The sequence below is a fragment of the Maniola jurtina genome, chromosome 8 (assembly GCF_905333055.1).
Source record: "Maniola jurtina chromosome 8, ilManJurt1.1, whole genome shotgun sequence".
Taxonomy (NCBI): Eukaryota; Metazoa; Arthropoda; class Insecta; order Lepidoptera; family Nymphalidae; genus Maniola; species Maniola jurtina.
The window spans coordinates 11,602,506-11,629,324 of NC_060036.1; the positions used below are offsets into that span (position 1 = coordinate 11,602,506).

The window sequence follows — 26,819 nt, forward strand, 5'->3', positions numbered from 1 at the left end:
TTCACATTTCTTCCTTCAAACTTAAAATTTGTAGATAAATAGGTATTAGATTAGTAGTTCAAGGATAGAGTAAGTAATTCTTTATAGACCAAATAACGTCTCTCTTAGGTGTATTGCTTGATGGCGCTATGAGGATAGAGTTTTACTCGGTATTTCCGGTCCGGATCCACGATTTGACTCTTAAATATTTTAGTAGCTTAGTATAAGCTTTCAGCTTCATAAAAATAACTCGCAAATAAAATCGTGCATACCTACTCTTTGCTTGGTAAAATGGTAATTCATATTGCAAAATTCAGACGCGTCTCCGAGAACAAGTCCCTATGCTATGCGATTTTCGAAAATGCGAAAGGCCGCGTCAGTAGAGAGATCACGTCAGCTTCGAGTCTGCTTGGACACTGCTGACTTCTGACGTCATTTTAGAGCTGATTCTTTGTTCTGTCGACGTCATCAGTATTACATCGGTGCGAAAAATGCGTCATTTCCGGCTATCGCCTATATGCGATCACCTTGGCTTCACTTGGCTAAACTAGTCAAGTTTTCTTTCATACTAACTATCAATAAACACGTAATATGATTTGCCATTTTTCACATTTGTTGTATTTGACAGAATCAATACTTTTACTGTTAGCCCAGCTACTGTATCTACCTAAAAGTTAAATCGCTTGGTCGACGCGACGTCTCTTATCGTATTCAATGTCGGTATCCAATACCGATATCGCACTGGATCAAGAATTAACGTTAAACTAGACTTCGTGATCGACATTTTTAAGAAATTATACGCAAGCGGCTTAAAAAATAATGCCGTGCAAGCCGCGCTCTATGACTGTGACTGTGAGGACAAAAAATACGTGAAGAAACTTTCGAATGCTCTCCGCCCGATCGTATTATGAAACGGTTTGCGAAAGCGACTGTTGCGCCACGGCGAGCCGGCCCACGAGGCACGAGCGACGAGTTTTTGACACCACCATAACCTCCTGATATCATCTTAAGCCCTGGTAAGATGCAACGCGTGACGCACAGCACGGCAGGAAGTCTGATGTCGCACTGAATACGTGACTACTCACAACACGACGCGTTAGCTCCTGCAGATGTGATCACAGACCACTCTGCGACACGGCGTCAGCGGAGCGTGAAAGAAACAACATATATATTGTAGTGAATTTTGTATACTGCTAGCCAAAATGACCGTTGCAGCATCACCGAGTAAGGGGGTACGAGCGTGAGGCTCTACTTGAGGACTCTAGAGCTCAATGACCCCGGGGAACGTCGTCCTAAAAGCACCGTACTTCGCCTTAGGTAATCCTTACTTCATGAAGATTTGAGGCTCCCACCGACGGAAGTAAGAATAAGACGCATAAGTCTTGACTCCTGCTCAACGAGATATAAACCAGAATCGTCTATGGATCCACCCCAAGACCGTGATGTGACCAGCGTGAACGCCTACAAACAATACTAATATTATACATATATGCGAATGTGGTTTATCCTTCAATCACGCTGCAGCATAGCAACGTGCCTTGACTTTTGGATGGATATACATACGTATTTAAAAACATTTAGCAGGTGACAAAATCAAAGAATTCACATCGGATTTTTTAAACTAAATCGATACGGATGAAGTTGCAGGCATCGTCTAGACTCTAGTTTCTTATAACTTACAAGTTATAGACGCACTGTTTAGGAGTCGCTGCCGTCACGCTTTGCGCTTGTCCAATCCTTTAAACCGGTATTTGAATAGCGATTAAAGTGATATCAGTTCTCCGTGGGAGTTCTGTGCGCACCACATTTTTGTCGAGTATGCGCTTGACAACGACCTAACTGAACTGACCCAATAAGTAGGCACATAGTAACAACACCGTAACATGCATCACAGAGTCTCACGCTTATTTAGCAGAGATATCCTATCAAAGACAGTGGTGATAGCCTGGTTAAAAGTAAACGGCCTTTGATTTCACGTTAAATATCACTTGCTTAAACGGTGAAGGAAAACATTGCGAGGAAACCTGCATGCCATGAGATTCTCCATTATATTCTCAAAAGCGTGTGAAGTCTGCCAACCCACACTGGGCCAGCGTGGTGGACTAGAGCTTAAACCCTTCTCATCTGAGGAGACCCGTGCTCAGTAGTGGGCTGGCGATGGGTTGTTCATGATGATCCTATCAAATAGCTGATAACCTAGCTTAGTCTTGGAGTTTCTAGGACCCAGGTTCATACCTAATCTCCTCGACAACGTACCTATACATCAGTAGGTAAGTAGGTACACGCGCTATCTGAGAGATTACCAATTCGAGTTATTCGCCAGGGTTCAGTTCAGAATTTAGACGTACAAGAATGTTTGGCACATGGCCTGACAGGTAGGTAGGTAAGTACAGTATCTCTCTGCAATGTAAACTAGATAGACATGGCGGTAAGCACACGACTGGGCCGGGAACTGGTTCAGGCGAGGGACGGAGGCGCGGGCCCCAGACGGAGGGACGTCATTGACCTGCGCCTCCCCCGCGCGCCCGCCACCCCGCACACACCCCGCCGACACCCGCGCGAACCGTAACTTCATTGTATTGCAGCACTGCAAATAAAATTCGGCGTAGCGGAGACGTTTTTGCCAAACATCGTTCAAGGAAACTCGATTAATTCGGCCTTTTGAGAGCGCCTAAACGCGCCTAATTGAAGTCTATGAGGGCATTCCTAACTTTGTTACGAAACAAAAAGGCTTTGTACATCGATGGCTTTGAAGCGTGATGTGCTTTAATTTTACTATACTCGCGAGACACAGTGAATTACTCTGTAGGTAGGCAAATCATGTTGCATTTTTAAACAAGTTATAAAAGTAGCGGACGATTTCTGCAATTGCAAAAATTTCAAAAATATATGTATTCCGTTTTGTTCGCCATTGTTTGCTAATAAAAGTATGGAGTTAATAGGTATAGCTGTCTATCCTCAATCCTCACCTTTCTTTTCTTCTTCTAATTAGGTATATTTTTAGTCACCTACCTACGCACCGGAAGTACCAAACAGGAAGTTCCTTAGAGCACCTAATAACCTAACGTTCTTCCTAACGTAACGCTCTTCGACGTATCGACTCCTGTCACAAGTCACAACACAAAATCACAAGATTTACGCTTTTAGAGGAAAAATTAAAATATAATTAGTGCGGTATTACACACGGTTGACGTAAAATTGAACGCGCGCAGGATTACATTTTGTAAATGAGTCGCTTTTAAAGATGGCGACCTCAAAGCAGCTGTTCTACCTAGCCTATACATAGCGGTCATTTCCGACGGACGGAAGTGACGTTTGAACGACAGCTGTCAAGTGATGGAGCCAAGGAAAGAGTTAAGGCTAGACTACTAAGATGGTGGCATCAAAACAGCTGTTCTGTTTGGCGTCCATTATTGGCAGAAGTGACGTTTGGATGTTACGTCTGTCCGAAAAAAGATTTGAGGGAAGAAGTTTTAATCAGAGAAACCATTCCTAATATATGTCTATATTTTCCAGATGAATTGGTGCTGTTGCCAACCAAACAACAGCTAATAAAAGAACTTGTAATGGTAACAAATGGTTAACAAAGAGTAAACAAAAACAGTCAGGAGGCAATAAACAAAAAGTTTACCCCGAAGGTCGGCCTAAAGAGCGATCATTTCAAACTCTGCCCGACGACCGACGAAACCACGCACTGGGTCAAGTTCAAAATCTAAATGAAACTTGATTTTTATTTCAGTTCTAGAGAGAGAAGTATTTGGGTTCTGTAATTTTAGACTCAGCGGGTGACGAAGCGAAAGTGGGAATGGGCAGACATAGTTCGAAAAACAGATAGACTTAGCTGATGGACTTAGGCTGGACGTCCATTTAACTACTTTCCCCGTATTGTTTCTTTTAAGCATCTGATTATCAGATTTTTAGCAGCTATCATATGAGTAGATGATATTATAAGAACGCTCGAAGCGATTAGTGTCTTTGTTTCTAATTTGAACTGCTAGGCTTAGACTACTCGGAACTTATACTGCTAGAAAATGGAACGCTCTTCCGGCATCAGTGTTCCCTTTTACTTTTAATATAGGTAGGTATTTTCAAGTTAAGAATGAATAAGCATTTCCTAGGCAAGCACGCCCCACCTAGGCTGCATTGAAGCGCTAAGATCGAACCCCCGACCTTCCGAATAGAAGGTTGACAACTTAACCACAAGGCTCTCAAAGGAAAAGATGACTGACTGACTAATTTATCAATCAACGCATTACTGTTTGGCTTGGAGATTGCTATTATGACGTAGACATCCGTTAAGAAATGATTTTTGAAAATTCAACCCCTAGGGGCGTAAAATAGGGGTTTGAAATTTGTGTAGTCCACGCGGACAAAATTGCGAGCATGCGACACAAATATGTGATCTACATACAGACGCCCAGCACAATCAGTACGACACAAAAACTTACGAGTATATCATACTGTGTACAACGAGGGACAATGTTGTATTTGCATCGAGAAAGCGTTACAAAAGCCGCGAGAATGCGTTGTCGCAATGGGTATGCTTGGGCTGTTGTAATGAAGGTGAATGTCGTTTGGTGAACATGTGCAGCGGAGTTGTCAAGACCTCTTGTCGAAATGGGATCCTCCACTTGAGTGTTGAGAGGCATTGGACACATGGCTGGGTATCGCGAGGGAGATGCGTCGTGATTACTTTCTCAGTAGGTACTTGTCCATGGAGAGAGAGTTATAGCTGATATTACTAGAGTAGCAATACCCCTATGAATAGACTCTAACCATCATTTATCAAAACCGGTTAAGCCGTTAAGCAGTTACGAGCAGACATAAGAACGGAGATACATACATACAGTTCAAACACATAATCCTCCTTTTGGGCCGCAGTCGGGTAAAAATAATAGAGAAAGTTATTTAAGACTAGAAATGACAATTTTGGCAGGCTTTAGGGACCTCGCGCACTACGCGGCCGCGACCACGGCCTGTAGCCGTAGCGTCCGGGTAAACCTGTGTGCCTAGTGGGAGATTTTTAACCTATTCGATCGCGTAAAAGTTAACTGCGTTTTGTATGGAATTGAAACAGCGCCATCTTCTTGTCACTAGATGGCGCTGTTTCAATTCCATACAAAACGCAGTTAACTTTTACGCGATCGAATAGGTTAAAAATCTCCCACTAGGCACACTGGCCAGTCGTTGCAGGCAAGGGCGCGATGCGTAATGGCTTAAATGATAGTTTATCGTGGTCGTGGCCCCGTAGTGCGCGAGGTCTGCCGACACGCTGCGTAGCGATTGATTTGCGAAGCGTCCTAAACACAATACACTAGTACCGGGGTATTGTGTGGCCTGCGGAGGCATGCACTATTCACAAATTAATGTGTATTGTCATATTGTGCCGCAAGTGCCAAGTCAGAGGTCGGGTGGTTCAAATACGTTAGTTTACAATCATTATTCTAGTATTAAAGATAAGCACTTAATGCATTAACAATAAACATAAGCTTACCTTCGGTGTTTTGATTGTGGTATCCGAAGTCAATGATTGGATAGCAGATCTGAAAAAAGAAAAACATAAAATTATTCTAAACGCGAATATGACAAAAATAGCCATGTTATTCTATAGCTAAAATATTTTACACCTCGATTAATAGCTTCATCTGGCGACAGAACGGCTGGCTTATTTTTTGCGCAACGGATCAGCCTGGCTGCCTAACGCGGAAATGTAGCCAGTAATCTAGGCACTATTCCAACATTTTCTATATTACTTAAATAAAGCAAAAATGCTATAGGTATAGAATAACAAATGAAATGTGGACGAAGTGACGTGTGTGATACTAAAACGGAAACAAAATAATGGTTTTTGGGTTAAACAAACTGCGAACTGTGTCACCAAGTATATCGCACGTTGCGCCCGCGCACTGCGCACCTGTGACTGATACAGTTTGTTTGTAGAGCAATGTGCATGAAGATAGAGAGTACTGAGTAGGTAGGTAGAAAGATCTTGGCTCTTTTATAGTATGGGAGTGTTAATTTATACTAATATTATAAATGCGAAAGTGTGTCTGTCTGTTTGTCTGCTAAGTTTTTACTGCTCAACCGCTGAACCGATTTTAATGGGTACGGAGTTAGCTTACATCCATGGGACGGACATAGACTACTTTTTATCCCGAAAAATCAAACAGATCCGGTCAAATCAAAACCGATTTATATGGGTACAGAGGTAGCTTACGCCTTGGACATTGACTTCGGCAACTTTTTATCCCGGATAAGCAAAGAGTTCCCACGAGATTTTTAAAACCTATATCAACGGGAACGAAGTCGCGGGCATCAGCTAGTACATAATACTATAACGGTTGACTGCGGTATCATATCACCTTGGCTCGTAGACAAAATTGATTTATTAGGTAGCCTTTAACGAGAAATAGTTCATGCATAAAATACGAGTGTAGCTATTTTGCAAGAAACACAGATTTAAGTTTTGCGAGCGATATGGATTCGACCTTGACATCAAATTGGTTGCATCTTATTTCATTTCCAGTCGGTTTATAAGTTTACAGCGAAGGTGTTAACCCAGTTCAGTCAACCGTCACACTTTATCGTTATTTACATAAAATTCTTGATTTACTGAATACCAACTTATGCCCGCGACTTTGCCCGAGTGGATTACAAAAATTTCAACCCACTAATTAACCCCCTTAGTTGTTGAATTTTCAAAAATCCCTTGTCAGCGGATTTCTACGTCATAATAGCTATCTGCATGCCAAATTTCAGCCCGATCAGTCATTACTAGATTAAGATTTTCCTTTTATATAAATGTACAAGAAGATATAGAAGATAAGAAGATAGATTTAGATTTTAGGTTAGGGATTACATTTATTTACCTGCGATTAGGAGGCGGACGTCCTAACCACTACTTAGGGGCTATCACAGCTTATAATTTGATTCAAAATTATAAAACCTCAGCTACTCGTGCTTGAGCTCGTAATACTAACTTTTAAATCCCTGCACACAGATAATTTTCGGTTCATAAAGCAAGAACAAAGACCGCCTTCGCTAGACTAAAAGTTTTATTAAGACAATCCATGTGAATGAAATAGCCGATAAAATAGGGTATTTGATAGAGATAAATGGCGAAGATTTATAACGTCACTTCAGGTTAAGTCTGAGATATATTAGCCCTGTCCCGAAGGATAATCCTCTTATCAATTTCATTTAGAGTCAATTCGCAACTCACAATCTTCTAATCTTAATTAACTAGTCTGACAACTTGAAAATTTCGTGAATTAGTGGAATAACCCAACATGAGATAATTATTTCAAGAGGAAGGCATTTTTATGCGGCGATCTATAATAATCCAGCACTTCTATTTTTTTGGCGTTATGGACGTTTTAAGCAATTACTTAAGTACCTACCAGTTGCTTTAACGGTGAAGGAAAACAGCGTGAGGAAACCTCAGGCATAGGTACATGCCTGAGAGTTCTTCATGAAGTTCTCAAAGATGTGTAAAATCTGCTAATCCTCACATGACCAGTGTGGTGGGTTTTGGCCTAGACCTTCTCATTCTGAGAGGATGCTTAGCGCGCGATAGGTTTTTGATGAAAATGAATGTCTAATATCAATTAGGCATTGTAAGGTCTACATCTCCTGAGGATGCTCCGGTGTCGGGGCGAGACGTGCGTCGAGTAGTTTTGGGATTTGTATGGTGCTGCGTGGTGGTGGTGCCTGCTTGGTGCCACTAAATAAATCATCCACTGCGCAGGTTCAAGGCAAAGTGAACTAGAGGCGGAGAACTCTTGATTCGATCCTGAATCGACGCTAATATGTCAATTATTAGGCTATGGTGTCGTGAAATCATAGAAAGGGCTACCTTAGGGCTATCTGCATCAAATTTTCTAACATTTAACACCTGCCAGTGACGTCGAAGCCTCGACGTTTTGTTAGGAGTTCCGCAACCAACTGTCGTGAACTGTGTTCAAGGTCACTTGAAGGCATATTTACGTGACACCAACAATAGTGGGTACATTAACCAATAAATCGATATTAGGACGTAGGTAAACTAAAGTTTATTTGAAAAATATCTAAGTAGGTATCTAATTTATCTCGGTTCTTTTGAGGGCACGTGAGACTCAAAGCAAATAACAGTGCCAATTCCTCAATGAGCGGCGCGCGCGCACGACATGGCCGCCGCAAGATGGCGGCGGTGAAAGTGTTGCGGGCGGCATCCGCGCTGCTGCCGGCAATACCGAACATCTACTAACTTGAGAGCTATTGCACAATTTAATAAACCTGTGGCGAATTAAAACGGATCCGGTTTCGTGCTAGGAAAATTTCTGCGGTAACATACCCATTCAGCGGAGTCTTAATAAATTGTACATAACATGAAACAGGCTGAAACAGGGTAAAAGTTATCCAATTTAATCAATGGAAAACATCAAGAAAATCTCGGCAATAGTGTAGGTATTTATCTCCGCATGCAAGATGAAAGAGCGACGTAGGTCGGTGTATATAAAGGTCATTGGGCTAAAAAGCTAATTTTACCCACACCAGCTACGCACAGTCACACCAAGACGCTGTACTATACTTACTTACATGTATTCACTGATATATGTATGCGAATGGCGAATGCATTGATGTAATTTCACAAAGAACCCCGGGCAAGTGCGAATCAGACTCGCCCGCCGAAGATATCGTAGCTTGAAAAGAATCATGATGTGAATAGGTTATTAATTAATAATTATATTTCTATCGCCTCGAAAATAAAGCCTGCTGAGTGCTGGGAGATTACCGGTATATCCATTCTCCGTTTCTGGTTAGCCCGCTTCCACCTTAGACTGTTTCACTTACCATCAACAACATACAACACAACACATACAACTTGTACCAAATTAAAAAATACCCTTTTACTACCACGAATTTAAGTTTGTTTGTGCCCGAGATTTTTTTTGTGATGTAACCGCAAATTCACGGTTTTCCGATTTTTTCCTTTACAAGTAGATAGACACACACAACAAAGTGATCCTATAATGGTTCCGTTTTTCCGTTTGAATTACGGAACCCTAAAAATCATTAAACTTGTGCCTAACATAAAAAAATGTATCTTTTTATACTAGAAAGTCGAAATAAATTAATAATCTCCAAAAATATGTCATCTTGCAAATCGTGACGATATTATGCTAATGACACCGTTTATCAACGTATGCACTCCTTATATACCTAAGTATATTTATATGCCTACCTAGTAAATAGGTATTTCCCTGTAGATGCTTACATAACCATAACCTTCCATACATCAAATCATTGTATAGTGATGTGAAAAACCGGTCCCTATGTTAGGTGCAAACTTACCTACATTACATAATTTCCGCTCCGATCCAAATACTCATAACAACGTGAATAATATAATAATACTTATAATATAATGCTTGATCTGCTTTGCACGGCTTTTACATATTATATCTACAATTGTTGTGTTAGGTCGTTTGTTGCAGTTGAATACCTATATATTTAATTAATTACACTAGAACCTACGGGTAACACGATGCAATTATTATTGCTTATTTGCTAAATGGCACTATAGCTATATTATTGCTCCTTTATTGACTTTCAGCATGCAGGCCACCCTGTGAATACGGTCAGCAATTATAATGCAGTATATATACTAGTTATTTTCATCTCACTAGCTTGATAAGACTTTGTCATTCAAAATCTGCTCGCTACGCTTTGGATTCTATTTTTGAATCACACGCTTCGCTTGTGGTTCGCTCTTTGAATCCTTCGCTTATTTGCTATTCAATGCTTATAAACACTTATGCCAAACAACAATTTTACAGCCCTGCATAACTGGTTATTGTTATGCAAGGCTTACAAACTTTCCGGGTCCCTACTCCCTACCCGTTCTCAGTAATGGGAAGTGACGATGGTGATGATATTTGTCGATAATATAATATCCAAGGCTTAGGCATGTAATTAAAATCTATGTACAATGGTCTGCGGTTCCAACAAATAACCTTGAAGCGAGACGAGGCTATTTATAGAGTACTAATAGTGTCGTAATATTGCAACTGATGTTGGTTTGCAATCATCTCGAACTCTACCAATCTGCCTTAAGGTGGATGTGACGGGTCTGCCCGCGAAATTCAAATTTAATTTGGTTTATCGCAATTTGTAAACTAATATGCTTATGGTATTCTAAACATAAAGCATATGGTATTCTATTTGCGACAATAACAGTATCATCCCCACCTATTTATATAAAAATCTTTACTTGAAAGGGTCCAGTTTAAGAAATTAGCTCTAGTATCGACTGTAACTCACAAATTAGTCGATACTAGAGCAAATTTCTTAAACTGGACCTTATCAATTATCAACTAAAGATTTTTATATAAACACGTGGAAATGATACTGCCATTGTCGCAACTAGAATGCCATAAGCCTACTTTGTCGCGAAAAACTAAATAAAATTTGAATTTCGCGGGCAGACCTGTCGCTTGCCCCTTTAATACTTAGTAAAATTTGTGTTGACAGTATTTTAGCCAAATGTCTACGGTTCTGCATTCGATTCCCTGTAAAAACCTTGTTCAGGGAGTCGAGCTAATATAGGGTGCTCAAAGTACATAACGATGAACGGGACAATATAGTGCTTCGTCCCAAACTAAGACCTCACGTTATATAAGTTGGTACCTACGTTAAGTGTGAACGCTCGTTAAGGAGTAAGGACATCCCAAGCCGCAAGGTTGGTGTTAGACGTTAGGTAATCGAGCGGGATCGTTTCTGAGCCATCCAGCCTCCGGCATCCGCCGGCGAGGATAATCATAATTCAACTCATGACAGTACCCTGATTTACGATCGTTAAATACACGTCTTGCTTTAAAAGATATGAGTGATTCGCCCTGAATCCTCCTCTTACCTTAGGTTCTATGAGTTCAGGAATAGCACTATTCTGTAGTTGGGGTTACTTGTTTTGTACCTTGTTAACGGTCTAAGAGTCAAGACACCGCTTTGCGAAATATGTCGGCGTTACCACAATCAAACACAAAGTGTTGGCATTTGGCAAATAATTTTTGCAGTGAAAAATCAGACACGCTTTCTCTATCTCTCTTTCTGAAGTGTATCGTAAATAGGTAAATAGTTTTATTTCTATTTAATAGGTACTTGAGTAAAGTTAGTAGATATGTACCTACATACTTGTTAGACTTCGGGTTGCTATTAGAATTTAGTTTGGCCTATTCTCTTGCCTCAAGAAGGCAGTGTAAAGGTAATGTCAGCATAGAAATTGAAAATGTTGGCCGTAACCTTAAAGTATTAGGCTTATTCTTGTACCTTTATGAGCTCTTAAAGAAAAAAAGGTACCTACTTACCTACTAGATACGTTTTGTCGGAAATGTAGAGCTCGGTAGAGCAACTTTTGTAATCAAAATAATTCTAATTTAACGTCCACCTGACTAAAAAGCCTTTAACTACAAGCCATTGTCCCAAAGTACAAAGGTATTTGCCCCAGTTCGAACTCGGAGCGGGTTTAATTAGAAACACGAATCGGATTCCAAGCGTCCTGACACTTGATAACCCTTAGTCTTTGTCGTAAACACTGTCTCTATGTATTACGTAGTGGTGTGATAAAGTGCGGACATCGGGACAAAGTCGCGGCCGATGACCCCGCGCTATCAGCTGACGACATCGCTCAACTGCGGGGAAATTATCTTTCGTGCAATATTTCGGTCGTTACCTACTTATAGTTTTAAGTAAACATTTACTTTTCAAATGAGCATGCCCTTTCAGAGGACAACGTATACGCAATTTTCTCGTAAGCCAAAATATAGAATAGGTCCATTCCATGAAATATTCGGGCATCCATACAAAGTCTGTTAGCCCCTCTCAGCTGATGACACCATTGAACTGCGGGGGAAATTGATTTTATCTTTCGTCCTGTACTTACATCGATGCCATAGATTATCTACTATATTCGATGCCTGCACTCGATCGATGGTAGGTACTATGTATTCTGCATATCGATGATTCTGAGCTTTCGTGCAATATTTCTTACAACAAGTTCGTGCAAGTAACGAGTATAACTACTCGTTACTTGTTCACTAATCACGAATGAGCAACTCCTTCTTTTCAAGGTGAGGTATACGCAAATTTCCGTTTGCTAAACTATAGGAATGGAAGGAGAGGACACCTGTGCTCAGTAGTGCCCTGGCGATGGTTGATCATGATGATGATGATGATGAAAGAAAGAATAGCCTACAATTCTAAATAGAATTAATGGCTTCCCGAACAAGTGCATGGTAAGTACCTTCCAAGTGTTACTGAATGAATGAATGAACGAATAATTTATTCAGTGAATGAATGAATGAATGAATATTATAGTATACGTGTGTAGCTGTACGTGTTATAATAATCATTAAAAGTCTCCAATTGCTGAAAAGAATATTTCCATTACATTTCGTTTCCTAGTTAGATATGCGGAAGGATTATTACTATCTCAACAGGAAGACCCCTACCAAGTCCCCTACCAATATGTTATTAATGGAAAGGGGTCACGAACTCACGACCCTATGCAGTACCTATAGGTACTATGTCTACGTCTATGTAGCTTTTTGTAGATCCCTGCCTAGACATTGTCAAGGGCCACAATAGCTCAACGGTTAAGGAACACACTGAATTCCGAATGGTCGACGGTTCAAACCACAGAACTCCCAAAAATCTGTGGTTCAAACCCTACCTGTTGCACTATTGTCCTACCTACTTCTAGCTTACGTTTACGCTTAGTTGGAGGGGAAAGTGGAATATTATTAGTCATAATTAACATGGCTAATATTCTTTAAAAAAAAACATGAATTGAATTGTTTGTACCATCATTGGTCTAAATGTCTCCACCTCAAAATTTTGTGTAGTCTTTCTAAAAATAAGATAAAGAATCCACCTAGTAAATACTTAGTAGTTACCTATATTATAGCTGTTTTAAAACTTTTAAATAAACAATAGGATTTATACTTAGATTTCGATATATTCCCAATTAAGTAATCTTGTTAAAATAAACAAAAACAAAACATTAACAGGTTTATTAAAACAGAGAAAGCAAAATTCAGAGAAAATGTAAACATTGAAATACGGGGGTGAATCACAAAACTTCCGGCCATTAGCGAAGTTATTGCGTGTCTGACCCGTTTTTATTTGGACATTCTTCGAATTTTATTCTGCCGCCAATTAATTTATTGAAGTTTGGATTAGTCAAGGTAGATACCTATTATTAAGCTTTGAATAAAATCTCATCATAATTTCGGAGAGTGTGCACAGGAACTTTCCGATCTTGTCTCCCCTTCATCATTTTACCACCGAACCGCAAGACGTCGGGCGAGTTTCCATCCCATTCCATCTACACGCACGAAACGTTTTACGTCATCATTCTTCATACGCATGGCTAAGGCTTGGAATACTCTTCCGCGATCTGTGTTTCCTACCAATTACAATTCGGGTATCTTTAAAACAAGAGTGAATAGGCATCTTCTAGATAAAAGCGTCCCATCTTAGGACACATCATCACTTTCCATCAGGTGTGATTGTGGTCAAACGCTTGCCTATAATGAATTTAAAAGAAAATCATTTCAACCTAACCGGCTACGACTTAGCACGGGTCTGCTCTCAGAATGAGAAGTGCCACGCGTGCGCGAGCGCCCGCAGTCCTCGGAAGGTCGCTTCCGACGAGACAGCTGGATGATTCGCTAACACTATGATAGCCACCGAGCTCATTTGACATTAGTTGGTTCTACAGGCAGGCACCGGCAGGTCTTGGTAACACGCGGAACCCACCTCCGCGCACGCCATCCCGATTGCCGTCCAACATCTAATCATATCATCAGTACAACGAGATACGGCCCACTGCGCGCTGACAGAAAGACGGACGCACAGACATACGGTCCCGTTCGCACCTTTCCGGTACGGAACCTTTAAAATGCCATGCAAACTTTAAATAGTACATAACCGTTCGAGTGCGAGTCCGACTCGCACTTGACCCGTTTTTAGGTAGTTTATTTGACACTAGCGAACCGCCCCGGCTTCGCACGGGTGGACACTACCACGAAAAATCCTATCTATTTTCCGGGATAAAATATAGCCTATACGGATTCGGAAGAATCCCTCTAAGTAATGGTAAAAGAAATTTTGAAATCGGTCCAGTAGTTTTTGAGCCTATTCAATACAAACATATACAAAAATACAAAAATACAAAGGTTTCCTCTTTATAATATTAGTATAGAAGTATAGATAACAATAAATGTTAGGTCTGTGTTTTGCTTCAAAACCAGCAATGACGAATCGTGAGTCGCGGCTCGCGGGCCCCGTGGCACAGCCTAGGTACTAGGTACCATACGAAGACACGATACGAACCGCCACGAACATAGCGTCCGTCGCGGACGAGCGCGCATTGCGACCTACTTGCTCTGCGGCTCGGTCCGCGTGCCTTCGCACTGCTAAAAATAGACGAAATGTTGAGAAAGCCACAACACACGCCTATCGATCGATTGTTTTCTATTATTGATTACGTTTTTAAATTCGATAATCGTTTTCCCTTATCGTTTTTTATCCAATCTGCGAAAAGAGTCTACTGTCCGCGAAAAGAATGGTTTAAGTGAACTGTAGCAACTGTTCCTACCTAATGTAAAGTATTGGATAGAATCAGGCGTTACTTTGCGGAAGTTCATGTTTAGCAAGAAACAGTTAAAAATTATTTTGCTATAATCCGCCAACAGAAAAAATCTGTATGGTCAAACATGCAGTTACAAGCTAAGCACCGCTTACCTCCCCAACCAAGCAATAAAGCCAAGTTCCCAAGCAAGCACTGCCACCACCACTCACATGCACCACCACACAAGACTTTTCCACTACTCTCGACGCACGTTTCGCCCCGACACCGGAGCATCCTCAGGAGATTTCGACTTTACAATGCTGTATTGTATAGATTGAGAGTAGTGGAAAAGTCTTGTGTGGTGGTGCATGTGAGTGGTGGTGGCAGTGCTTGCTTGGGAACTTGGCTTTATTGCTTGGTTGGGGAGGTAAGCGGTGCTTAGCTTGTAACTGCATGTTTGACCATACAGATTTTTTCTGTTGGCAGATTATAGCAAAATAATTTTTAACTGTTTCTTGCTAATGTAAAGTAGTTAGTTAAGAATGTTTTATGTAGGTAAGTAGGTACTTATCTCATATTTTCTGGCTAGTGAGCTGAAAAGTTGTTCTCATATATGTCACACGAAAGCAAAGTATGTAATAGGTAACATTCCACCCACCTAATTTGTTTTTGCGCCTTTGTCTCAATAATATCTGAATAAAAAAAGGGAAAACTTTTACTCGACTTGACGGGATGAATAGCTGGTTGGTTGGTGGAAAATTACCTGTTTCATTCGAAATCAAGATACAATCTATACTAATAAATAAAATTGGAGTGTCTGTCTGTAATTTCGAAATAACAACCGCATATTAAGGTCATATGGTTATTTGAACGATACTATAACTGAATCACACGTTTTTAAAATTTTTGTCTGTCTGTCTGTCTGTCTGTCTGTCTGTTTGAAAAGGCTAATCTTGGGAACGGCTGAACCGATTTTGACGGGATTTTCACAGACAAGTAGAGAATTGACCAGGAAGTAACATAGGCTACTTTTTAACCGACTTTCAAAAAGGGAGTTGTGTTTTTCTACCTATGTACACCGAAATCTCCGAGATTTCTGAACCGATTTGCGTCATTTCTTTTTTAATCGATAAAGAAACTTTGCGACATTGTTTCATAAAAAATTTGGAGTCCAACTCCTCAATCCTGATGCTGCAGGGGATCTGACCAATCCACGCGGGCGAAGTTGCGGGCATCAGCTAGTAATAAATAAAAGCGCGAGCGCAATTTTTTACGCATTCTTGCATGGCTTTTTACTGATGATGATATAATATGTTTATTTTTAAAAAAAGCAATTTCTTTAAACAAATCATAAAGCTCTACGCACACCATGATAAGCTGGTCAATTTTTGCGTAGTGAAATACCCACTATATACGGCAAAATATTTTTAACTATAATAAGTAAATCATTATGAATTTATAAAATAAAATGTATATATGAGGTTATAATAGTTAAGCAAGTACTATATAAGTATTTATTTATAATATGAATTTATTAAACGAGACGCGATGTTTGTCAGGCATTGAAATTTCGCAGTATAAAATATTGTTCTTAGTAAACGATTCAAAAAAACTCGTTCCTGTGAGCCTTGGCAACACTTGGCCAATTGCCACGCCCATCCAGACTTGCTGGAAAGCAGTTTTGCACTGCCATGCCAAGTGGTTGCTAGTTAATTAACCAACTGTTAATTTATATTATACTGATAGCAATATATGTGTTTTTTTCTGCAATATATTATCTACTATCTTTAAAGCACCTACACATTATTTAAAGTTTTAATTATATCGCTGCACGCTTCGCTTGTATTCAAATTTCAATTCCAGATAAAACCTATTACTTTGTTAACAGCTGCTGTTACTAATACAAGGAACAATAAAGTTCACTTCCTCATACGTAACTCCTCAATCAAGATAGGCAGTGACATTGAAATTCGTTTAACGTTTACGAACACTGAGACGCTAATGGAAAACTAAATATTTTTACAAAGTAGATCTAGTTAATTCAATTTAATTGAGAACACGATAAGTAAGTAATTATAATTATCGCTTAGTGACGGCATCCAGCGAAACAGATAACGGTACATAATTAAGTATATAATTTACTGTTCAGTGGTTAAAAAATGGTTCGTTTTCTTACTATGTAGATCTCGCTCAAAGTCATTTTAAAGAATCACATGACACGGTCCGGTTTAATTCCACGTAAGTAGACACATTTTCTCGCAAGCAGTTTCTGTATTTACCTCGAGCGTGAAGGATCCACGACGACAAGCCACTGGTTTTGTGCGACGTCGCGTCAGCAGTCACAAGCACTCTCACAAATTAAACACTACACCTTCTGCACGGCACCGATCCGCTGTGACGAAGCGTATCGTTCAGTTTTTTGCACAGATATAAAAGAGTTTTTATAGAAGACGCACGAAATAAAAGTCGAATCAATTCGATTGCAACGAACGACACAGACACTCACTCGTACGACTCGCTGAAAACTGGTAGTTTGAACGACGAGAAAACCCGATCTCGAGCCGACTGGCCCTGGGGAGGGTAGAGGGGTATCGAGGTCTCTCTCACTCTTAGCTCACGTTACCACATCTGAAGTAAGGGAACGAAAGAGGCCGAGAAGAACCGAAGAGCGCTGATTCCGCTAATCGAGCTACGATCCACGATAACCACGCACACATGATGACGGTCGATGTTGACATGATGGCAGCTTTGGAGTTTGGCAAAGAGTGTATGTAGAGTTTGGGCTCATTGTTGATCAGTGATCCTGATCGCACTAACTTACGTCAGTGAAAACATCAATATGTGTGATCTTTCACTGCGTATTTTCATTTTCATGAGAAATCCAATACCTAACAAAATAAATTGTAGACAGTAGAGTCTAGAAAAGCACAGTAGAGGCTTCAATTTTCAAACAACCTTCACGAACTCGGTATTGCATTGAAGACAAAACCTTCCAACCAAACCTATAACAAAATAGCTCATACATCATAGTAGGTGACCTACCTAAATATGTAGGTACTTATTTAGTTTATCAAAATCAACAAAATATTTACATCATTTTTTAATAGGCCAGCCGTTTTTCCCACCCAATATGTTATAAGTATGTAACTTTGTAAAAATTTTAGTGAGGGGATTAACATACTACGTAGAAATCCTATAAAGCCATAGCCTACATGAATTATTATTTTCCTATTGGATTCCTTTTAAACCAGGATCATGTTGTACACGCCCATTTTTACCACAAATAATGTTCTGTGATCAACTGATAATGAAAAATGAAAATAGGTTATCAACAATCGCGATGAAATATTATGATCATTGCGATAAATATAGCATTGCGTGTAGCGTCACAACTCACAGGGCTACAATATTAATTAATTTATACGTAGAGTGGTAGAGCATACCATTTACATAGAACGTTGCCCGCGTACCTATGGATTTAGGTTTTTAATAATGCCGTGGGGTATTCTTTAATTTAGGTACCGATATAAAAAGTAGCCTATCACTCTCCACATCTTAAACCACCTCTTACTGTATATGCATACAAAAAAAAAAACACGTCGATACGTTACACTTACTGCGTTCAGGCGTGATTGAAGGACAAACCGACAAACAAAAACAGCATTTAATAAAAATACTAAAATTATGGGTTACTCTCATTTATTTATTTTTCACATTTTACCCTATTTTTAAACAACAAACAATAAAATAACAAAAACAACAGAAAAAATAACAGAAACACATAAAGAACAAAAAATAAAATAACAGCAACTAATATTATTATAATTACTATAATTATTGATATTATGCAACCCATTACATACTTAATTGAAAAGGTACTTAAATGTAAAAAAAAATAGTTTTTTTTACTACTGTGAACTACATCAGCACTTATACCGTACAAATTTCAGAAATAGTTATGCCAGATTCATATTTACTTTCCACACTCTATAGCTGTTAGATTCGCTGCAAATCACTGGCAACATATCAACAGCTACTCAACGAGCGATAAAACTCCGTTAGAACCAATTTGCATTCAACAAAAACTCTGAGGCAATTTCTCCGCGGGAATTTTTTGTGGCTTCCACGCTATCGTGGTATGCGTGGGGCATTAGGGAAGGCATAGAGAATAACAAGTTGAAGTTGAAAATTGTAATGGAGGTAGGTATTTATTTACGCCGCAATTTATTTATTGGTTTTGTGTATTTTATTTCATGCATGATCTTTTATGGCTTTTTATAGTTACTGAAACGTGTCCCAAACGTCTGAAATCGTCCTAATATATAATTTATTTATTAATTAGGTGTCACAACTTGTGCCAAAAGAAATTAAAAATAGTAATTATTAAACAATAAAAAAGTTTACAATGTACAAAAATTTCTTAAAATAAAATAAAAATACTAATTAGTCATAATTAATAAAGAAAAAGAAAAAAGGTATAAGTAGGTAATATGTAATATGAATCAATTTATGAACTTAACAATCCTATTATTTGTTTTTTGAATTTTGATCTATGGCACGACTTGGTAGTTTAAAATTAAAACGGATGATAGATGGCGGTCCCAAAACAGCTGTTCTGTTTGGCAACCATTTGAATTATGAATTTAAGTAGCGATTGCGTAAATTCCATCTTGATTCGGTCGGAAAAAAACACCTGAATTTCTCTCAGAAAGACTTGAAAAATAGTTTATTTTTTTGTGTCAACGCTAGTTGGAAGAAAACGTATGAACTTTTACAACCATAATATAACATCTAAAATCTAAATTATTAAAATAATGAACCTAAAACTAAAAACCTTAAAAAATATAATATAATAACTAAAATAAATTATTAAAGGAAGTCCCTTTAGGCAAGGTTCCGAAGATACTGGCAGCGTTCCCCCTTTGAATGGCTATACTAATTCTTTGCCCGAGATATCTGCCAGCTCTTCGGTCTCCTGTGATGTCGACTAACCTTTTTGATATTTCCCTAAAAAGGCTTATAGCGCTAGGACCCCACGGACCAAGGGTCTCGACACCGAATGGGACAAATTCATATTCGGAGCCTAGACCCCTGTATTTGCACACTTTAGCTTTTTCAGCTGCTTCACAAGCCATAATAGGTACGTACCTACCGACCTAACCTATAGTTGAAAACATTGTTGCGAAATTGTTGCAGTTCTCTTAGTTCTCACTTCCCGCACTGGGGAAGTAGGCTTACTTACTCATTGATACGACTTTTCTCGTCGTTCGCACAACTTTCCGAGACATTGTGCACAACTCGAAAACCGTGGGAAAACTGTTTTTGCGTTACTCGAGTGATTTTCTAAAGAATATGTAATTTGATACGTAGAAATCTTGGCGCGGAAGTAATTTTGCTCGTTAAACATTATTGAGGAGCTATATCAATTGAGCGGTGATAGTCTAGTGGGTAACACGTCGGCCTTCTTTTGCCGAGGTCAGTGGTTCGATCCCAGGCACGCAACTCTAATTTAGGGAACTATGTTAATTAAACATCACATGCTATGACGCTATTAAAGGAAGGTTTAACTTTTACCTTCGTTACCTCGACATTCGAGATCGACGTTAGCTACCTCGACAGTAGAAATCTACCTTCGTTACCTCGACAGTCGAGATCAATCTTCGTCACCTCGACAGGCGACATCAACCTTCGTTACATCATCAAGTGACATCGACTTTCGTTACATCACCAGACAACATCGACTTTCGTTACCTCGACAGTCGACATCGACATTCGTTGCCGCGACAGTGGACATCGAGCTTCGTTACCTCGACAGTCGACGAGCAAGATTCTAGCAAGTTCTGGTTTCGCGCTTTACAAAAGCACTAGGGGCAAGACAGACAGACTACGTGGAGGCGGGGTGCTCAGATTTCGATCTGGGCCATATTAATAATAAATTGACCCTTAGGGCCTTAGGCATGACAGACAGAGCAACACAATCGCACTCGTAGATGCCTGGAGACATTTTTTATCCCGAAACTAACACATTTGCCATTGGTGTTATCCGTGTTATAGGAAATGTATAGAATGCCTAGCTAGGTAAAGTATGAAATAAATAATATTTTGTAAATATTAATTGCTTGAATACCTTGGTATTCTATACAATACCGCATAATACAGATTGACGGTGACATCCAGTCTATACACATATGGAACGAATATAAAGGTTTTACAAGCGCGAGTAAGCTGGTTTAACTCGATAATGGCGACTTATCTTGACCTAGAAACGGGCTGCGGAAAGCGATACGATTAAAATATGACTGACTATCTACGGGAGTCGGGAACTTTTGTCGAAATTACAGTACTTATCGTTACATTACGAAACCCATTGTTTAATAGTTTAACTTACTTAACCGTCGAGTTAAGTAAAATTTGAGTAGGTACTAATTACCTAATGCTTATCCAATAAAAAAATTTCAAAAGAAAAATAAAACCGACTTCAAAAACCACAAACACGAAAAAGTGAAAATAAGTTTTGTTTAGCTACTCCTGCAATGTACCTACCTAGGTATGAAGTCGAGCGAGCATATTAAAACAAAATTAGAAATCAATAGGTACATTGATTCTATAGGGGTTCTGTTTTTCCTTTTGAGGTACGGAACCCTGAAAATTATGGTAAGTCGTCGCCATCATCATCATCAACTCATCGCCGCGCCGGTCCATTACCGAGCATGAGTCTTATGTGTTTTTTAGAATGAGAACTGTTCAGACCATAGGGGTCCGTCAACCAAGCTGGTCAAGTACGGATTGGCAGACTTCAGACAGCTTTGAGAACAGCATGTTACAGGTTTCTTCGCGATGTTTTCCTTAGAAAGAAAACATCGTGTTGGTATTATAATAATTATTACGTAATAAGCATAACATATGAATACCTATACCATTACCTAGTGGTAACTATATCTCTCGCGACCGAGTTGTTAGTAAGTAATCAAGTAGGTAACTTTCTATGGTTGTCACTTTAAAAAAGTTAACGTTACTAGTAAGGTAGAGCTTGTCTATTTTGAAATGACGCGCCCCACCACCGCAATTTACACATCTAAGTGAACAAAATTATGTAGTGGGGCGCGTCATTTCAAAATAGACAAGCTCTACGTAAGTTAAGTAGTATAAGTTTGAATGTATGTTTAACCCCCGACCCAAAAAGAGGGGTGTTATAAGTTTGACGTGTGTATCTGTGTATCTGTCTGTGGCATCGTAGCTCCTAAACTATTGAACCGATTTTAATTTAGTTTTTTTTGTTTGAAAGGTGGCTTGATCGAGAGTGTTCTTAGCTATAATCCAAGAAAATCGGTTCAGCCGTTTAAAAGTTATCAGCTCTTTTCTAGTTACTGTAACCTTCACTTATCGGGGGTGTTATAAATTTTTAATTTACACTTGTTCAAGTTAAGTAGGTAGTATCAATGAAAATTGTTAGGTGTTTGGGTTTTCGGTCAAAAATGAATGGCATAGGATGGTCTATCTAAGTAGGTATAGTACGTGCTTCACGATTTTTGGAAGTTCCACCCTCTCGAAATTGTACTCGAGCGAAGTCGGGGCGGGTCAGCTAGTTTTTATTTATTTCTTCTTCTATCTTGCTTTTTCTGTTTGCTGATGCTATACCATCTTTTGGGAGTATCTTAGCGCTTAGTTGGAGTGGTAGTCATGCTTAAAATGACTAATATTCTTTAAAAAAAAATGCTCAAGACGCCGGCATTAACAGCCCTGCGCATGACGCAAAGTTGTGAAAGCCGATAGCACGCAGGAATTGGGTTAGCGTGCGCCGAGTGCGCCGACTGCCCGTGCACCGCGCGCGTCTCCATCCGTTTATTTTCGTTTGACTCCATTTTACTGTTACGTTACAGTTATCTGCCTCATTGTTTTACTTTTTTCGATTGTTTTGTAACCGGTACACAATAAAGTAGGTAGGATACGCGACACGAAAGTTGATAAAGTATCTAGAAGTGGTAAATGGGCTACTAAAGTAGCGGCAATAATTGTACTCCATAACGGCGAGCCCGGAACTCAGCTTACTTCGCTCACAGCCCCGGGCAAACAACTTGATCGTCGAGACGATTGGTTGGCGAATGGCGGGTGCACGCGATTGGTCGATCAGTCAGCGCGAGTACACGCCATTGGTTGATAAGTTGACCCTTGCTGCCTGGATTCATCAACTTTCCCTCACTAGTTGTTTGCCGGGTAGTGTACCTGATCAACTTTTTTAAATCGTGCTGTTTTTCATTGAGGCACGAGTTTAAGATATAATCCCAGATTCGTTATTACTTATTAGTGAGGACCCTATCTAATAGAATTTTAAAATCGCCTTTTATGAAATAGATAGGTAGGTAACGCTTTAGGGCCACTCATTTTCCCTAAGGTAGCTATTGATATTTGGCATTAAGAACGTAAGGTTATATTCAAGTCGCCTCTTACAAAACCTACTACGGGAAGATATGCGGTGGTCACATCTCTGCCGAGATCATGTACGACCAGACCAAGGTACCTACTTAGATACCTACCTACTTACTTGACGTCTTCTAGAAAATGCAAAGAAAAATCGTGTTTATCAAACTACGACCTGGCTTTGACCTAGAAGATTTAGGTCAAGAGAAATCGATTTATCGCTCTAACTTTTTATTCCATTTTGTGGAAAATTAGTTCAACTAAGTAGTTTACCTAATTTGCATTATACTTAAGTAGATACTGCAAAACCTGCAGATTTATGTGGTTTTAAATAAATAAGTGGAGAAAATAAAGCTCCCTTTCCACTAGAGATATACTATTTTTAATGTTGCTAACCTACGGATCTAAGTCAAACCCACCAATAGGATCGCTTGATTTATTTTCATAGCATAACTTACTTTAACTCTGATGGAAAGGGGTTCAACGAAGCTAACGTTCGAAGCGAAGCTTTCTTAGCGGACTTTAATGATAAACAAATAGCAGAAGCCATCTCGGAGAAACGTGTAAACGACGTGATTTGCCTGACGCTTTAAACTTTCTGGAGTTAGGTTTTTCACTTGCATCATGATTTCATTGTCAGTTCGCGGTCCTATGGGCCGCGTTAGAACGCCTCAAATTGTGCATTTCAGCGGAAATCTACTTACTTGTTTACCTTTTTAGTTAGTTAAGTCAAGATATATAATAAATAGTACTAAGTACGTCCGTACTCCGTACCCACTCCTGGCACAAGCTTTACAACGACTTTAGCTAGTGCCAACCTTTCGGGATTCAGTCCGCTCCTCAACCGTTGAGCTATCGAGGCTTTAAGAAATTGACATAATATCGTCGATTCAGGACCAAAGCGAGAGTTCCCTCACTCTAGTTCACTCTGCTGTACAAGTAGGTAATAGAGCAAAGGTAACAAGCTCCACCCACAGTTCACGATCTCATTATTTCCACTTGTAAATGAATTTCGACATCGAATGTGAATCACCAGTGGAAGCTGTTAACCTTCGCAATACATCTTGTGCGCTTGCTCGATACCTACACATACTTAAGTTACCTAACTTAAGTTAGGTCTAGGTATTTTTACTAAGAAATTATTATGGTGTCCATTCTACGAGCTAGAGACAGACTGACACGCGGACAGACAGACAGATAGACGAGTGACATTAATAGGGCTCCGTTTTTACCCTTTGGGGTAGGGAACCCTAAAAACGCACATTAGTTGACCGACTAGGCCTGACGAGTTACGTGAGATATCTATCTACTCCACTCCACTACGCTATCATCGCTTTTTATACCAAGAAGTTTTATAGTTATTTTTCAAAGTTAAAAAGTTTGTTACATCAATAGTAGTAGCTCTAAGCGGAATTTTCTTGCATAACTGAACACAGACCGTACATACCTACCTAATACTTACTTATGTATGTAGGTAATTGATACATTGTCCTATTGTCCTCATTCTGGTGGTCCTGCCAGTAGTGAGTGATACAGCTACGAGTAGCGAGTAGCTGCAGTCGTTGCGCGAACGAGTGCGAGGCCGCGACTTGCGGCTTCATCCGATCTAATGTCAGGATCAAGGCCGGACAAATATTTTTTTTGAATAAACATTAGTGTTCCTACATAGGTACTTCTATTCTATGGCCTTGATACACAGAAACTCTGACCATCTATTCGTTGTTAGACTGTTAGTTCGATTAATCGAACAATTGGGAAAACGTCCAGTCCATAGATATAAAATACTATTGGATTTCTGTGGTCCAGTCTGTTCGATTGCTCGGTCCAGATCGGAAGTGTAATATCCGTACATATTATTTAGTACGTTATGTAACGCTCCGTCTTGCTTGCGCACTTAAAACTGCACAGGCAAGACTGTTTTAATTTATTAGAAGAGTAGGTATAAAAACAAGGAGAGAGGTGCAAAATAAAAAACATTTCTTAGGGTAAAACTATTTTATTTTATTTCTATTGAAAATATATAATTTCCAAGTCGATACTTAAGTAATTTATTATTACTTGTTACTTATTACTTAAATGAGCACCAAACAAACAATTTTTTTATTAAAAAAATACCTACTTATTCCTACTCAAAAAAAAAAACATACGGTCTAAGTATACCCTACAAAGTATAACATCGTTGATTTTTCATCTTACAAAATATACTTAAATAATTTATTAATGTGCGACAGGACTAGAAGATTTCAAGGACTTATATTTTCTTTCGTTGTTGATTTTTATTTCCTTTTAGTTTTTTTTACCCGATGTCATCGTTATACAAACAATTTCGTTCCGAAATAGATGATACGATTTCGAGCCAAAAAATACGAGTAATACGAAGTAAGTATTTATTCGGTGTATCAGACAAGACCAGTGGTTCCTAAAGGCATAGAATTGCCACCCATGGTTGGGTTTAAAACGCTAAACTGGGATATAACATGAGTTAATAATTTATGAGTCTATATAAACCGTTCAAACGCTTTTGGGAACTTCTTCATATACCTATAGCCTACTCTTTAGTATAGATTCGATTCAGCAGAACATTCCCACTCCTTCTGCCTTCTTCTAAAAATACTAGGGGATTAAGAGGGGTCTGTCCGTCCCTCGCTCCATACAAATGTAGTTCCAATTTCATTTGAATATGAAGCAACCACAGTCTATGAAATTTTGCAGACATATTCTAGAAACTAATATCTATGCCTGTGGTTTTCCAGATTTCTGTTAAAATATTCGGTTTCAAAGTTACACGGTCTTAAGAATTCACATACAAATCTTTGAGCTCCTGTAATTTTGAAACTACATATTTTTAGAAAAATCTAAAACACCACAGGCACTGATATTAGTTTCTAGAATATGTCTGCAAAATTTCATGGACTTTGGTTGCTTAATATTCCAATGAAATTGGAACTACGATTGTATGGAGTAAGTGACGGAGAGAGCCCTGTTAAATTTAACAGCATATGACTTATCAATCAAATAGAGACAAAATTAGTAGTAGAGACGATAATATAGCAACTAATTTACAGTTAGTTCTAGTTACCTTTCTCTACGTTACAAAATGTCTTAATGGAAAAGGTAGGTAAGAAAGTAAATAAAGTGAATTACTGTGATGACAAAACTAATATGATCTATAGTGTGTACTTTGACTCTGCTCAGACCTAGGTAGCTAAGTTTTAGTTAAAACGAGATACATGTATGTAGGTATGTATGTTAGCGACAATAATGCAAAAATCTGTCTCAGCAAAGTCAAAGTACCCTCTAATTTGGCCTAAATGTAACGGGGTCAGTCTTAGGATTATATATTTTTTTGTAGAAAGTTCTGTAGATTTGTATCAGTAGGTGGGTAATAGGATCCTTAAACATAATATATTTTATAAAATTGTTTCTCTTAATTATTTCAATTATTTCCTTAATTCATAGTTACTTAAAAAAAAACCTATCAATTCACAACACTTTTAACACAACACAACCCTAAAAAGGTTAATAAGGACCTCTTTGAACAGTTTAAACTTTAATGACGAGAATTGTTTAATAATCCTATATCATTTTCAAGCCCAAGGTCATGAAACAGTGCAGCAGGTATTAATCTGCGGTGAGGTACTTATGTTGGAAACAGTCCCAGCTTTTCTGCACGACGTTCATTCTCGCCCTTTGTAACATTAAGGCCGAGATCTATAGACCGCACTTGGACTTTGCTCAGACTTAAGACACTGTTAAAACGAGACAGCGTTATATCGCTGACATAAATCTATTTCGTTTTAACTGAAACTTA

At 39.1% G+C, this 26,819-nt stretch overlaps 1 protein-coding gene across 3 annotated transcripts in view; it reads right to left on the minus strand.

The window, feature by feature from the left end:
• The window catches only part of LOC123867424, a 96,107-nt gene extending 79,006 nt beyond the window's left edge, over window positions 1-17,101 (minus strand). For all 3 annotated transcript variants that reach the window (XM_045909435.1, XM_045909432.1, XM_045909430.1), the window contains exons 1-2: window positions 16,870-17,101; window positions 5,474-5,522 (exon numbers count right to left, since the gene is read on the minus strand). The gene's annotated coding sequence lies outside the window, so the exon portion shown is untranslated. The remainder of the gene's footprint in view (window positions 1-5,473; window positions 5,523-16,869) is intronic.
• Between the last annotated feature and the right edge of the window lie 9,718 nt (window positions 17,102-26,819).